General features: G+C 39.1%; 1 protein-coding gene and 1 pseudogene across 1 annotated transcript in view; one reads left to right on the top strand and one right to left on the bottom strand.

The window, feature by feature from the left end:
• The window catches only part of STARD9 (StAR related lipid transfer domain containing 9), a 125964-nt gene that overhangs the window by 46512 nt on the left and 66956 nt on the right, over positions 1-12496 (top strand).
• Positions 10323-12386, bottom strand: LOC111181688 (non-selective voltage-gated ion channel VDAC1 pseudogene; annotated as a pseudogene).

Below are 12496 nucleotides of genomic sequence, written 5' to 3'. Positions count from 1 at the left end.
CAAGATCCTTTTTGACCCATCTCCTAGAGAAATGGAAAGAAAAACAAAAATAAACAAATGGGACCTAATGAAACTTCAAAGCTTCTGCACAGCAAAGGAAACCATAAATAAGACCAAAAGACAACCCTCAGAATGGGAGAAAATATTTGCAAATGAAGCAACTGACAAAGGATTAATCTCCAAAATTTACAAGCAGCTCATGAAGCTCAGTAACAAAAGAACAAACAACCCAATCCAAAAATGGGCAGAAGACCTAAATAGACATTTCTCCAATGAAGATATACAGATTGCCAACAAACACATGAAAGAATGCTCAACATCATTAATCATTAGAGAAATGCAAATCAAAACTACAATGAGATATCATCTCACACCAGTCAGAATGGCCATCATCAAAAAATCTAGAAACAATAAATGCTGGAGAGGGTGTGGAGAAAAGGGAACACTCTTGCACTGTTGGTGGGAATGTAAATTGATACAGCCACTGTGGAGAACAGTATGGAGGTTCCTTAAAAAACTACAAATAGAGCTACCATATGACCCAGCAATCCCACTACTGGGCATATACCCTGAGAAAACCGTAATTCAAAAAGAGTCATGTACCAAAATGTTCATTGCAGCTCTATTTACAATAGCCCGGAGATGGAAACAACCTAAGTGTCCATCATCGGATGAATGGATAAAGAAGATGTGGCACATATATACAATGGAATATTAATCAGCCATAAAAGGAAACGAAATTGAGCTATTTGTAATGAGGTGGATGGACCTAGAGTCTGTCATACAGAGTGAAGTAAGTCGGAAAGAGAAAGACAAATGCCGTATGCTAACACATATATATGGAATTTAAGAAAAAAAAATGTCATGAAGAACCTAGGGGTAAGACATGAATAAAGACACAGACCTACTAGAGAATGGACTTGAGGATATGGGGAGGGGGAAGGGTAAGCTGTGACAAAGCGAGAGAGAGGCATGGACATATATACACTAACAAACGTAAGGTATATAGCTAATGGGAAGCAGCTGCATAGCACAGGGAGATCAGCTGGGTGCTTTGTGACCGCCTGCAGGGGTGGGATGGGGGGGTGGGATAGGGAGGGTGGGAGGGAGGGAGACACAAGAGGGAAGAGATATGGGTACATATGTATATGTATAACTGATTCACTTTGTTATAAAGCAGAAACTAACACACCATTGTAAAGCAATTATACTCCAATAAAGATGTAAAAAAAAAAAAAAAGGCATGTACCAATATGTTCATTGCAGCTCTATTTACAATAGCCAGGACATGGAAGCAACCTAAGTGTCCATCAACAGATGAATGGATAAAGAAGATGTAGCACATATATACAATGGAATATTACTCAGCCATATAAAGAAACAAAATTGAGTTATTTGTAGTGAGGTGGATGGACCTAGAGTCTGTCATACAGAGTGAAGTAAGTCAGAAAGAGAAAAACAAATACCGTGTGCTAGCACATATATGTGAAATCTAAGAAAAAAAAAGAAAACGGTCATGAAGAACCTAGGGGTAAGATGGGAACAAAGACACAGACCTACTAGAGAATGGAGTTGAGGATATGGAGAGGGGGAATGGTAAGCTGGGACAAAGTGAGAGAGTGGCATGGACATATATACACTACCAAACGTAAAATAGATAGCTAGTGGGAAGCAGCCGCATAGCACAGGGAGATCAGCTCGGTGCTTTGTGACCACCTAGAAGGGTGGGATAGGGAGGGTGGGAGGGAGACGCAAGAGGGAAGAGATATGGGAACATATGTATAACTGATTCACTTTGTTATAAAGCAGAAACTAACACACCATTGTAAAGCAATTATACTCCAATAAAGATGTTAAAAAATTTAAAAATTAATTAAAAATAAGAATAAGAAGGACTTGTTTCTTTCAGAATAATGATTCTTCTCCTCATTGGGTATGGCATACGTTCCCGTGTTATCTTTACCTGCATTTCAAAATTTCTCTTGTAGTTTCTTTCTCCTCCTGTTCATTGGAAACTGTTTAAACAGAAATTTCCATGGTATACATTGCATGGATATACATATATGATATGAATAAATATGGGAAATAAATCTCTCTGTAGTTCACAGTGTAAAGTGGAGGAACCAAATAGGAAATCTAGTTTCATCTGTCAAAGTCAAATATAGGCCGTTGCCTGTTTTCTCTGGAAAAATCTACAAAAAACCAGGGGCAGGATCCAAATGATGTTGATTAACCCCTAGCTGGGCTTACAGTGGGAAGGAAATGTGAACATTTATACTGGGCAGAGACCCAAAGATCAGTGACCTGCAGTGGCGTTGAGGGAGTGGCCTGACATTTATAAAGAGTGGACAGCATTTCCTGATACTTTGTGGGGTTGTTTTGGCACAGCTGGCACAGTTGAGACTTTCTTTCCCTTCCTAGATACCTTGTTTGCTCTTTGGGTAAGCTATAGCCAGGTGGACAGTGGGGCCTGGGCTGTGGCTTAGATAGACTTGGATACCTGATGGGTGGGGCTATAGCATGCTTTCCTACTAAGAAATTAAATAGAATTTTAAATTAAAATATTAAGTCGTCTAATTATAAATGTAGGGAAAACTGTACTTATGAGTATCATAAATAACTATAGTAAAATAAAAAATAAAAACAATTGGGTTTAGTTAGTATCCTCATTGTATTCAAGTATCCCTAATTACTATATTTACATCAGCATTTAAGACCTGAAAGGGACATTAGATATTATCTAGGAATAGAACAACAGTCTGAAAGAGTAAGCTGTACACCAAAATGTTAACAATGGTTATGTCTAAATGGTGGGAGTATTTTTATCAGCATTTTCTGGGTTTTTTTCTATTTTAAATATATTTATTTATGTAATAAAACATTATAAGAATACTTCTCATGGTGAATACTCAAATACTGATCCTTGTCAATAAAGATGACATCTATTACTGCATTAAGTAACAGTGTTACTAAAAGGGAAAAAAAAGTCTTCTAGTACAGTCCTTTTTAACAGTGGAGTTATAGACCAAGAGATACGTGATGTTTAAAATCCATTTAGATGGAATACATCATAGAATTTAAAGCTGTTTTCTCATAAATATTTCTTAGGTAGATTAACAAAAACTGGTGAAGAATATCTTTTCTGTGTGAAAATCATAGTTGATAATAGCAGTTTCATTTTATAATAGAAATGTATGGGTCAAAAGGTACAAATTTACAGCTATAAAATGAATAAGTCATGGGGATATGATGTACAGCGTGGTGACTATAGTTAATAATACTGTATTGCATATTTGAAAGTAGCTAGGTGGGTGGATTGTGAAAGATCACAGGAGGAGAAAAAAATTTGTAACTGTGTATGGTGATGGATGTTAACTCGATTTATTGTGGTGATCATTTTTCTTAAAAATAAATTTATTTATTTGTTTATTTATTTATTTTTGGCTGAGTTGGGTCTTTGTTGCTGTGCACAGGCTTTCTCTAGTTGCAGCGAGTGGTGACTACTTTTCGTTGAGGTGTGCGGGCTTCTCATTGCTGTGGCTTCTCTTGTTGTGGAGCATGGGCTCTAGGCACGCGGGCTCAGTAGTTGTGGCTCGCGGGCTCCAGAGCGCAGACTCAGTAGTTGTGGCGCATGGGCTTAGTTGCTCCGTGGCATGTGAGATCTTCCTGGACCAGGACTCGAACCTGTGTCCCCTGCATTGGCAGGCGGATTCTTAACCACTGTGCCACCACGTAAGCTCTGTGGTGATCATTTTGTGGTATATAGAAACGTTGAATCATTATGTTATATACCTGAAACTAATATGTCAATAATACCTCAGTTTTTTAAAAAGCCTGGGAAAAAAGAGAAATGTATGAAGCCTTTCTGTGGGAAAGTATTAAGGGTTAAGAACTTCATGTATTTTATTGGCTAGGTAACCTCTCTTTCAGTTACATGATTTTCATACTTATAGAAGGGAAAGAATGATCCTTAGGCCCTAGCAAAACCGATAAGACATGAAGAAAGAGTTTACAATTTTTTTTATGTTAATGGTTTCTGAAGATTTTTTAGAAATGAATATTTAATAAGATGGAAGGTAGAAGTTTTTTTAAAGATATCTATGTGAAGTTGGGGCATATTAACTATGGTGTCTGTATTGGAATATCTGTTTTCCAAAAGTCCATGGTTCTTTTAAAGTACATGGGAGTACCAGCGAGAATGTTAACTCTTTTGAGTACTCCTTATGCCAAAAAAATGGAAAAAAATTATATGTAGTAACAATAACAACAAAGACTAGCACAGTAAAGTGCTTACTTTGTGCCATTGTTCTTAAAGTTTTACATCTATTTACACAGTTAATCCTCTCAAAAACCCTGTGAGTTTTAGGTGCTTTTTAGTCTCCATTTCACAGGTGAGGAAACTGAGGGAAGGTTACTTGCCCCAGGAACCAGATTTCGAATCTGTTAAGTTGCGAATCCTGTGTTCTTAACCATTAAACTATAACTGTAGCTATTTAGAGGAAGGCAAATTATTCTAAGCCCTTTCCCCAACTCCAGGCCGCATTGTTATATTTTGTACATGAATACTCTCTTCAAATAATAGGCCCTGAACCCTAGTTTTCTGTACTGCTGCCACAAGTTTGGAGATAGGATGGGTCAGTAGATCCACAAATAGTACCAGCTGTACCTCACGGTCTCTGTGTGATGAGAAGTAAAAGTAAGTACAACTCTGGGCTACTTGAGGTTTTCCTAGCAGCTAACAGCGCTAGTGAAAACATATGTTTGAATAGTTTCCAGAGTTGTCTAGAATTATTTTCCAGTTTAAAGATGCCTACTAACACACGGTTTTTAGATTATTTTTTTTTACATCTTTATTGGAGTATAATTGCTTTACAATGGTGTGTTAGTTTCTGCTTTATAACAAAGTGAATCAGTTATACATATATTCCCATATCTCTTCCCTCTTGCGTCTCCCTCCCTCCCACCCTCCCTATCCCACCCCTGCAGGTGGTCACAAAGCACCCAGCTGATCTCCCTGTGCTATGCAGCTGCTTCCCACTAGCTATCTACCTTACGTTTGTTAGTGTATATATGTCCATGCCTCTCTCTCGCTTTGTTACAGCTTACCCTTCCCCCTCCCCATATCCTCAAGTCCATTCTCTAGTAGGTCTGTGTCTTTATTCATGTCTTACCCCTAGGTTCTTCATGACATTTTTTTTTTCTTAAATTCCATATATATGTGTTAGTATACGGCATTTGTCTTTCTCTTTCCGACTTATTTCACTCTGTATGACAGACTCTAGGTCCATCCACCTCATTACAAATAGCTCAATTTCGTTTCTTTTTATGGCTGATTAATATTCCATTGTATATATGTGCCACATCTTCTTTATCCATTCATCCGATGATGGACACTTAAGTTGTTTCCATCTCCGGGCTATTGTAAATAGAGCTGCAATGAACATTTTGGTACATGACTCAATTTTAGAATTACGGTTTACTCAGGGTATATGCCCAGTAGTGAGATTGCTGGGTCATATGGTAGTTCTATTTGTAGTTTTTTAAGGAACCTCCATACTGTTCTCCACAGTGGCTGTATCAATTTACATTCCCACCAGCAGTGCAAGAGTGTTCCCTTTTCTCCACACCCTCTCCAGCATTTATTGTTTCTAGATTTTTTGATGATGGCCATTCTGACCGGTGTGAGATGATATCTCATTGTAGTTTTGATTTGCATTTCTCTAATGATTAATGATGTTGAGCATTCTTTCATGTGTTTGTTGGCAATCTGTATATCTTCATTGGAGAAATGTCTATTTAGGTCTTCTGCCCATTTTTGGATTGGGTTGTTTGTTCTTTTGTTACTGAGCTTCATGAGCTGCTTATAAATTTTGGAGATTAATCCTTTGTCAGTTGCTTCATTTGCAAATATTTTCTCCCATTCTGAGGGTTGTCTTTTGGTCTTATTTATGGTTTCCTTTGCTATGCAAAAGCTTTTAAGTTTCATTAGGTCCCATTTGTTTATTTTTGTTTTTTTTTCCATTTCTCCAGGAGTTGGGTCAAAAAGGATCTTGCTGTGATTTATGTCATAGAGTGTTCCGCCTACGTTTTCCTCTAAGAGTTTGATAGTTTCTGGCCTTACATTTAGGTCTTAAATCCATTTTGAGCTTATTTTTGTGTATGGTGTTAGGGAGTGATCTAATCTCATACTTTTATAGATTTATTTTTAACTAACATTTTTCCCTCCTTGAAATGTCCCTTTTACTTCTCACTTATCAATAATTTTTTTTTTGTAGTTGTTTATTTAGGCTGCTTCAGGTCTTAGTTGCAGTACGCGGGATCTTCATTGCGGTATGCGGGATCTTTTTTAGTTGCGGCATGCGGCATGCTTGTGGGATCTGGTTCCCTGACCAGGGATCGAACTTGAGGCCCCTGCATTAGGAGCGTGGAGTCTTACCCACTGGACCACCAGGGAAGTTCCAACAATTTCTGATACCTGTATTTGAAATCAATATTTATTTTGAACCCTTTTTCATCCTAAATGGAAATCACAGGTTTTTTTTTTTTTGTTGTTGTTGTTATGAGTCTACTTGGGGCTCAGAGAACATAGTATATATTAGAAAGAACTACAGAGCTACCGAAAACAAGCAAACAAACAAAAAATCTATCAGTGAAAAGTTCCTATAGGAAAATACAGCGCAACCATTATTCTTGGACCTTAACCAGTCATCATGAAATCTCCAGAGACATAGTTGATTCTAACTGCTTTTGAGAAGGGTTTGTCTGCTAAATGTCGCTGATATCAGGGAAGTCCATTCCTTGAGATTTATCTTGTGGATCTTCTTTTTAAAAAATAGACTTTATTTGTTAGAGCAGTTTTAGGTTTACAGAAGAATTGAGCACAAAGTGCAGAGAGATCCCATATACCTCCTGCCCCCAAACTATCAGCATTGCAGGTGGTGAACCTACATTGACTGATATATCATCTAATGTCCATAGTTTATATTAGGGTTCATTTTTGGTTTTGTTCATTCTTGGGTTTGACAAATGTATAATGACATGTGTACACCATCATAGTATCATAGAGAGTAGTTTCAGTGCCCTAAAAATCGTGTGCACTCCACCTGTCGTCTGTACCTCCCCCAACTCCACCCAATCACTGATGTTTTTACTGTCTCCATAGTTTTACATTTTCCAGAAATTCATATAGTTGGAATCATACAGTAAGTAGCCTTTTCAGATTGGCTTCTTTCACTTAGCAATGTGCATTTAAGTTTCCTCCATGTTTTTTCATGGCATGATAGCTCATTTCTTTTTAGCACTGAGTAATATCCTGTCATCTGGATGTACCACAGTTTACACATTCACCTATTGAAGGACACCTTGGTTGCTTCCAAGTTTTGGCAATTAGGAATAAAGCTTCTGTAAACATCTGTGTGCAGCTTTTTGTGTGGATATGTTTTCAGCCCCTTTGGGTAAATACCAAGGAGCACGCTTGCCACATTGTATGTTAAGAATATGTTTAAATGGAATATTACTCAGCCATGAAAAGAGTTATTTGTAGTGAAATTGAGTTATTTGTAGTGAGGTGGATGGACCTAGAGTCTGTCATACAGAGTGAAGTAAGACAGAAAGAGAAAAACAAATGCTCTATGCTAACACATATATATGGAATCTAAAAAAAAAAAAAAAAAGGTTCTGAAGAACCTAGGCGCAGGACAGGAATAAAGACGCAGATGTAGAGAATGGCCTTGAGGACATGGGGAGGAGGGGGAAGGGTAAGCTGAGATGAAGTGAGAGAGTGGCATGGACATTATTACACTACCAAATATAAAATAGATAGCTAGTGGGAAGCAGCCGCATAGCACAGGGAGATCAGCTCGGTGCTTTGTGACCACTTAGAGGGGTGGGAAAGGGAGGGTGGGAGGGAGACGCAAGAGGGAGGAGATATGGGAACATATGTATATGTATAAATGATTCACTTTGTTATAAAGCAGAAACTAACACACCATTGTAAAGCAATTTTACTCCAATTAAGATGTTAAAAGAAAAAAGAATAATATTTTTATTTTATAAATAAAAACACAAAAAACTGGCAAAATGTCTTCCAAAGTGTCTGTACCATTCTGCATTCCCATCAACAATGAATGAGATTTCCTATTGCTCCATATCCTTGTCAGCATTTGGTGTTGTCAGTTTGTTGGATTTTGGCCATTCTAACAGGTGTGTCTGGTATCTCCTTGTTTTAATTTGCAACCCTAATGACATATGATGTTGAACATCAAAAATTCTGGTTCCTAGTTTCAGTTGCCCTTAGGAAATGAGTATTGCTAGGGATTTTGGTTTGGGCTTCAGGTGTTGTGAGTCCCAGTACAGAAACATCCAGTGGACTATCCCCTATTTAGCACATCCTTAAAAAGACTGGAAGTGCTGTGTCACATAAAATTAACCTGTCTGTTGAATGCTTTCTTCTATTTATATTCCAGAAAAAATAAAGTTACACTGCTCATCTCTCCTCCTGAACTGGACCCTCTAGCTTTAGATTGCCTTTTGGTGATTTATTTTAGCCTTCAAACTGTTCTTGGTATTCATATTGAGCTGTTTCCATCTGCTTCATTATAATACCACAGTCAGAGTGAACCACGGTGTCATCTGGCTCTGTTGTGCTCTATTTAGGGCTGTGGTTTTTCCTAGAATTTATGATGAGCTAAGCCTCACAGTTCTTGAAGAATGGAATCTGAACTTTCTACCAGTTCCACATTTGGAGCCTACTAGTTTTTCTTGTTCACATCTTTTACTGTTGAGTGAAAATGGTATCTTCAAAGATGTTTTTCATAAAACCTCCAGGTGATTATTTGAATTTGGATAAAGACATGGGCGGAGTAACATTCTGTTGTCTTCCTTTACAGTCCACTGAGCTCATTCTGCTCTGCTGTGTGAGTGGTGGGAAGAAATAACACTTTCACTAGATGTGGCCTTGCTCTGTCTGCACCTCTGTTTCCATTTTCTTCTGGAGCACTAGAAAGAAAGGTTGAGTTTTGGGGAACATTTCCAACTAGTAAATGGGTGGCAGCCAACTCAAATGGTCTGGTGAAGAGAAATAACCTCTCCTTCCTTCAGTCCCTGGGAATTTTACCAAGACAGATGTCAGGAGGCAAAGAGAACTCTGCCCAATTGTCAGTTTTGCTAATATAGAGGTGAATGAATGGCGAGTACAGAGCTGGGAGGGAGATTGGGGAAGGGGGTGGGAATGGTCCAAGGTCCAAATCTTTTACCACTCCCTGGGTTATTTTGGCCCTATGCCTGAATATTAGAAGCACTAAAAAACAAACAAAACATAAATAGTTCATTGGTCAAGAAGCATAACTATAGCTGCTAAAACACAATAGGGTAGTATAGTCTTAGGTCAGCAACTGCTATCTTCGTTCCCGTGGTCCCTAGTTACGTGTGTTATCTCACTTAATCTTCACAACAAACCTGTGATATAGTTACAGAATATCCACTTTACTGGGAAAGAAACTGAGGCTTACAAATTTTAAGTAAAATTTTGTGGGACCATACAAATTTGTATGGTCCCACAGCTATGAACCATAAGAACAGTATTCCAATTTGGAACCAATTTGGAACCGTATCAGGAGATTCACAGAATTTAAGGGAAAGTAGAAAAATGAGCAGGAAACCATGGGGCCCTAGGTAGCAGGGAAGCCAGGCAAAGCCATATCACAGAATAGTCTGATTTGAGCACCACACTTGGCACTTGTGTGTTCAGGATGTAGTACTGATGGACTCTCGATGCCAACAAGGAGAATTTATTCCTTTGTTTTTGTGTCATTCTTTGGAAATTCAAGTGCAAGCACCTGGTTGGCGGGCCTCATTTCACATGTTCGTGTTCTAGCCACCAGGAGGTGGAGAGGGTTTCCTGGACTATTTGGCTTCCATCGGGGAGGGTTGGGCCCTGCTTCCAACCAAGACTGACACAATCAGGTTCCCCCCTCAGATAGGAAGAGTATTTGGATGCTGAGTAGCAGCAATACAAAGGGTAAATGCCCACCATACCAGCTGTGTATGTAGATGTCTATGTGGCATTCTGCTGAGGACTGGTTCAGCTGGAAGCTATGCCTTCCCCATAAGCCAGGCTGTTTTGTCCTGAGCCTGGGGTCTGCCTGACAGAGTCCAACAGGACTTTCAGACACTACACAAAGTATAGGGGTTTTCATAGGAGGACCTCTGGCTGTTTCTGATTCATTAAAGCTGACCACTACAGAGATAAGTGACAGTGGAAGCAGTCAGCTGTTAGGATCAGTCTGAAGAGGCAGCATGTAGAAAACGGCCCCACAGGGAAAACTCCTCCCTAACTTCTGGGCTTAACTGATTCTCAGTGTGGTGTCTTGAGACCCTGAATTTGTGTGAATTGTTACTGGGCAGTATTTCATTGTAGCTTTACCTGATTAACCATATTAAACTTTTTTTTTTTTTTTTTTTTTGGTAAGGGAAGGAAAAAGAATTAATGTACATGGTTTTTCTTTACTAATTTGCTTGCGTGTCTTTGCCTTTCTCCCAGACTCTTTTTGCCTTAAGGTTAGGGACCATATATATCAATTTTGTGTCTTTAATGTCTAGCCTTGGGCCCGGCATATAGTAAGCACTTTGAAAAATATTTGACTGACTAAATGAATGAATTTTACTCAGCAATCTTCTTTTTTTTTTAAGGTTTCAATATTTTATTCAAGTTTTATTTTTAAGTGATGTTAATTATAGCATTTGAAGGGGAGGAACTAATTCCATACAAAATGGAAGACTCTAAAACGTACCCATTAAAATGCTAAAAAATAAACTGAGTGGCGAGAATACAACAGAAGTTCAGTTTAGATTCTGAGTGTTGTCCCCATGTGATTACAGTTACAGAGACTTCCCAGCTTGCAGCTGGAGCTCTTTAGAAGCTATTTCATACTCTGGTGCAAGGGCGAAAAAACACAACATGAGAAAAAACACAATTAAGTCCTGAATTATTGGCTTCATCACATCCGCCTTCTCCACCCCAAAATGGCACAAAAGAAACAGCAACCACGCCCCGCAGACTACTTTTTGGTGTAAAAGAGGTGATGGATTGCGGTAGAAAAAGTCCCTGCCTAAAAAAGTCCCTTTCAGATGAGTTTGTATACACCATCAAAGAGTCTCTCCTCAATCAGGGTAGGAAACCAAGGTTCAGTTCTCAGGAAGTCACAATTTCATTCATTTACTCAATATGAATTTACAAATTACAAAGTGCCTGCAAATTACCAACTTCCACTTGCAGCCATTTCTAGGTAAAAAAGAAACCTGACATCTCTAGAGGGGCCAGCAAGCTCCCCCTCAAGTCTACAGCTGAAAGGACCTTTTTTGAAATTGGGTTTCTTCTGTACCTCTGCAAGGGTAACACCCTAAAGCTGAATCATCTTTAACCTGGAAGTCTAACATGATATTTAGTGATACTTTCATCCCAGACATACAACATTAAAAGGTACGCTAAATTCTGGAGGTAGCTATGCTGCAAAATAGTTTAAAATTAAATGATTGTACAGTATTCATTTATGCTTGAAACTCCAGTCCCAGACCAAGCTTGTGGCCACCAGCGTTGACATTCTTGCCATCCAGCAGAACTGACAGTGTCAGTTTGATACCTGGCTTTAGGGTCTGAGTATATCGTAACCCTATCAGGCTGGAGCTATTCACTTTAGCCAAGAAGCAGGCATCAGGGTCGATCTGGTACTTTGCTGTTATTCCGAAGTGAGTGTTACTGTTTCCTGCTGTCCAGGCCAGATTAACAGCAGTCTCCAACTTGTTCACTTTCTGATAAATGGAGCCGCCAGACTCTGTCCCATCATTTACATTAGTGTGAAGCTGGAACTCATCCGTCTTGTAGCCAACCGCAAAGTTGCTCTGGGTCACTCAAGACTTTGCGGTCTCAAAATTCACCTGGTAGCCAGCCAGCCCTCATAACGCAGCACCAGAGCACCCCGGATGGAAGGCCCGGCAATGTTGAAATCGACATCGCAACCCAGGTTGATATGTTCCCACTTGAACCCTGTCTTGATTTTAGCATTTTTTCCCCCCAGTGTTTGGTGAGAAGGATGAATCGAAGGTCAGCTTCAGGCCACGTGCAAGCTGATCTTCCACGGTAATCTCCGTGCATTGTCATTGTTCCATTTCTGCGTAAATGTTAGACCATGGTCCATCTGTACTTGCTTTCCAGACTGCCCGTCACTTTGGTGGTCTCGGTGTTGGCTGAACCTGTAAATTCCAGTCCATTCTCAGATTTTGTTTTCAAATCAAGTTTTATTAAGCCAAATCCATAGCCCTTGGTGAAGACATCCCTGGCAGATTTGCCAAGATCAGCATATGTGGGAGGCACAGCCATCTTCTGCTCAGAAGCGGTGGCAGTCAGCAATCTTTTTTTGAAACTGAATTGATTCTCATAAAACAGTGGGGAATTTATAGTCATGGATGTTTGAAACATTTTATATTATTTTAGGTTAAA

Source organism: Delphinapterus leucas, chromosome 2, assembly GCF_059928025.1.
Source record: "Delphinapterus leucas isolate spDelLeu-1000000601 "Yukka" chromosome 2, BTC_Dleu_Yukka2, whole genome shotgun sequence".
Lineage (NCBI taxonomy): Eukaryota > Metazoa > Chordata > Mammalia > Artiodactyla > Monodontidae > Delphinapterus > Delphinapterus leucas.
The sequence above is the reverse complement of the archived record's forward strand: the minus strand, read 5'-3'. Positions and strand labels throughout refer to the sequence as shown.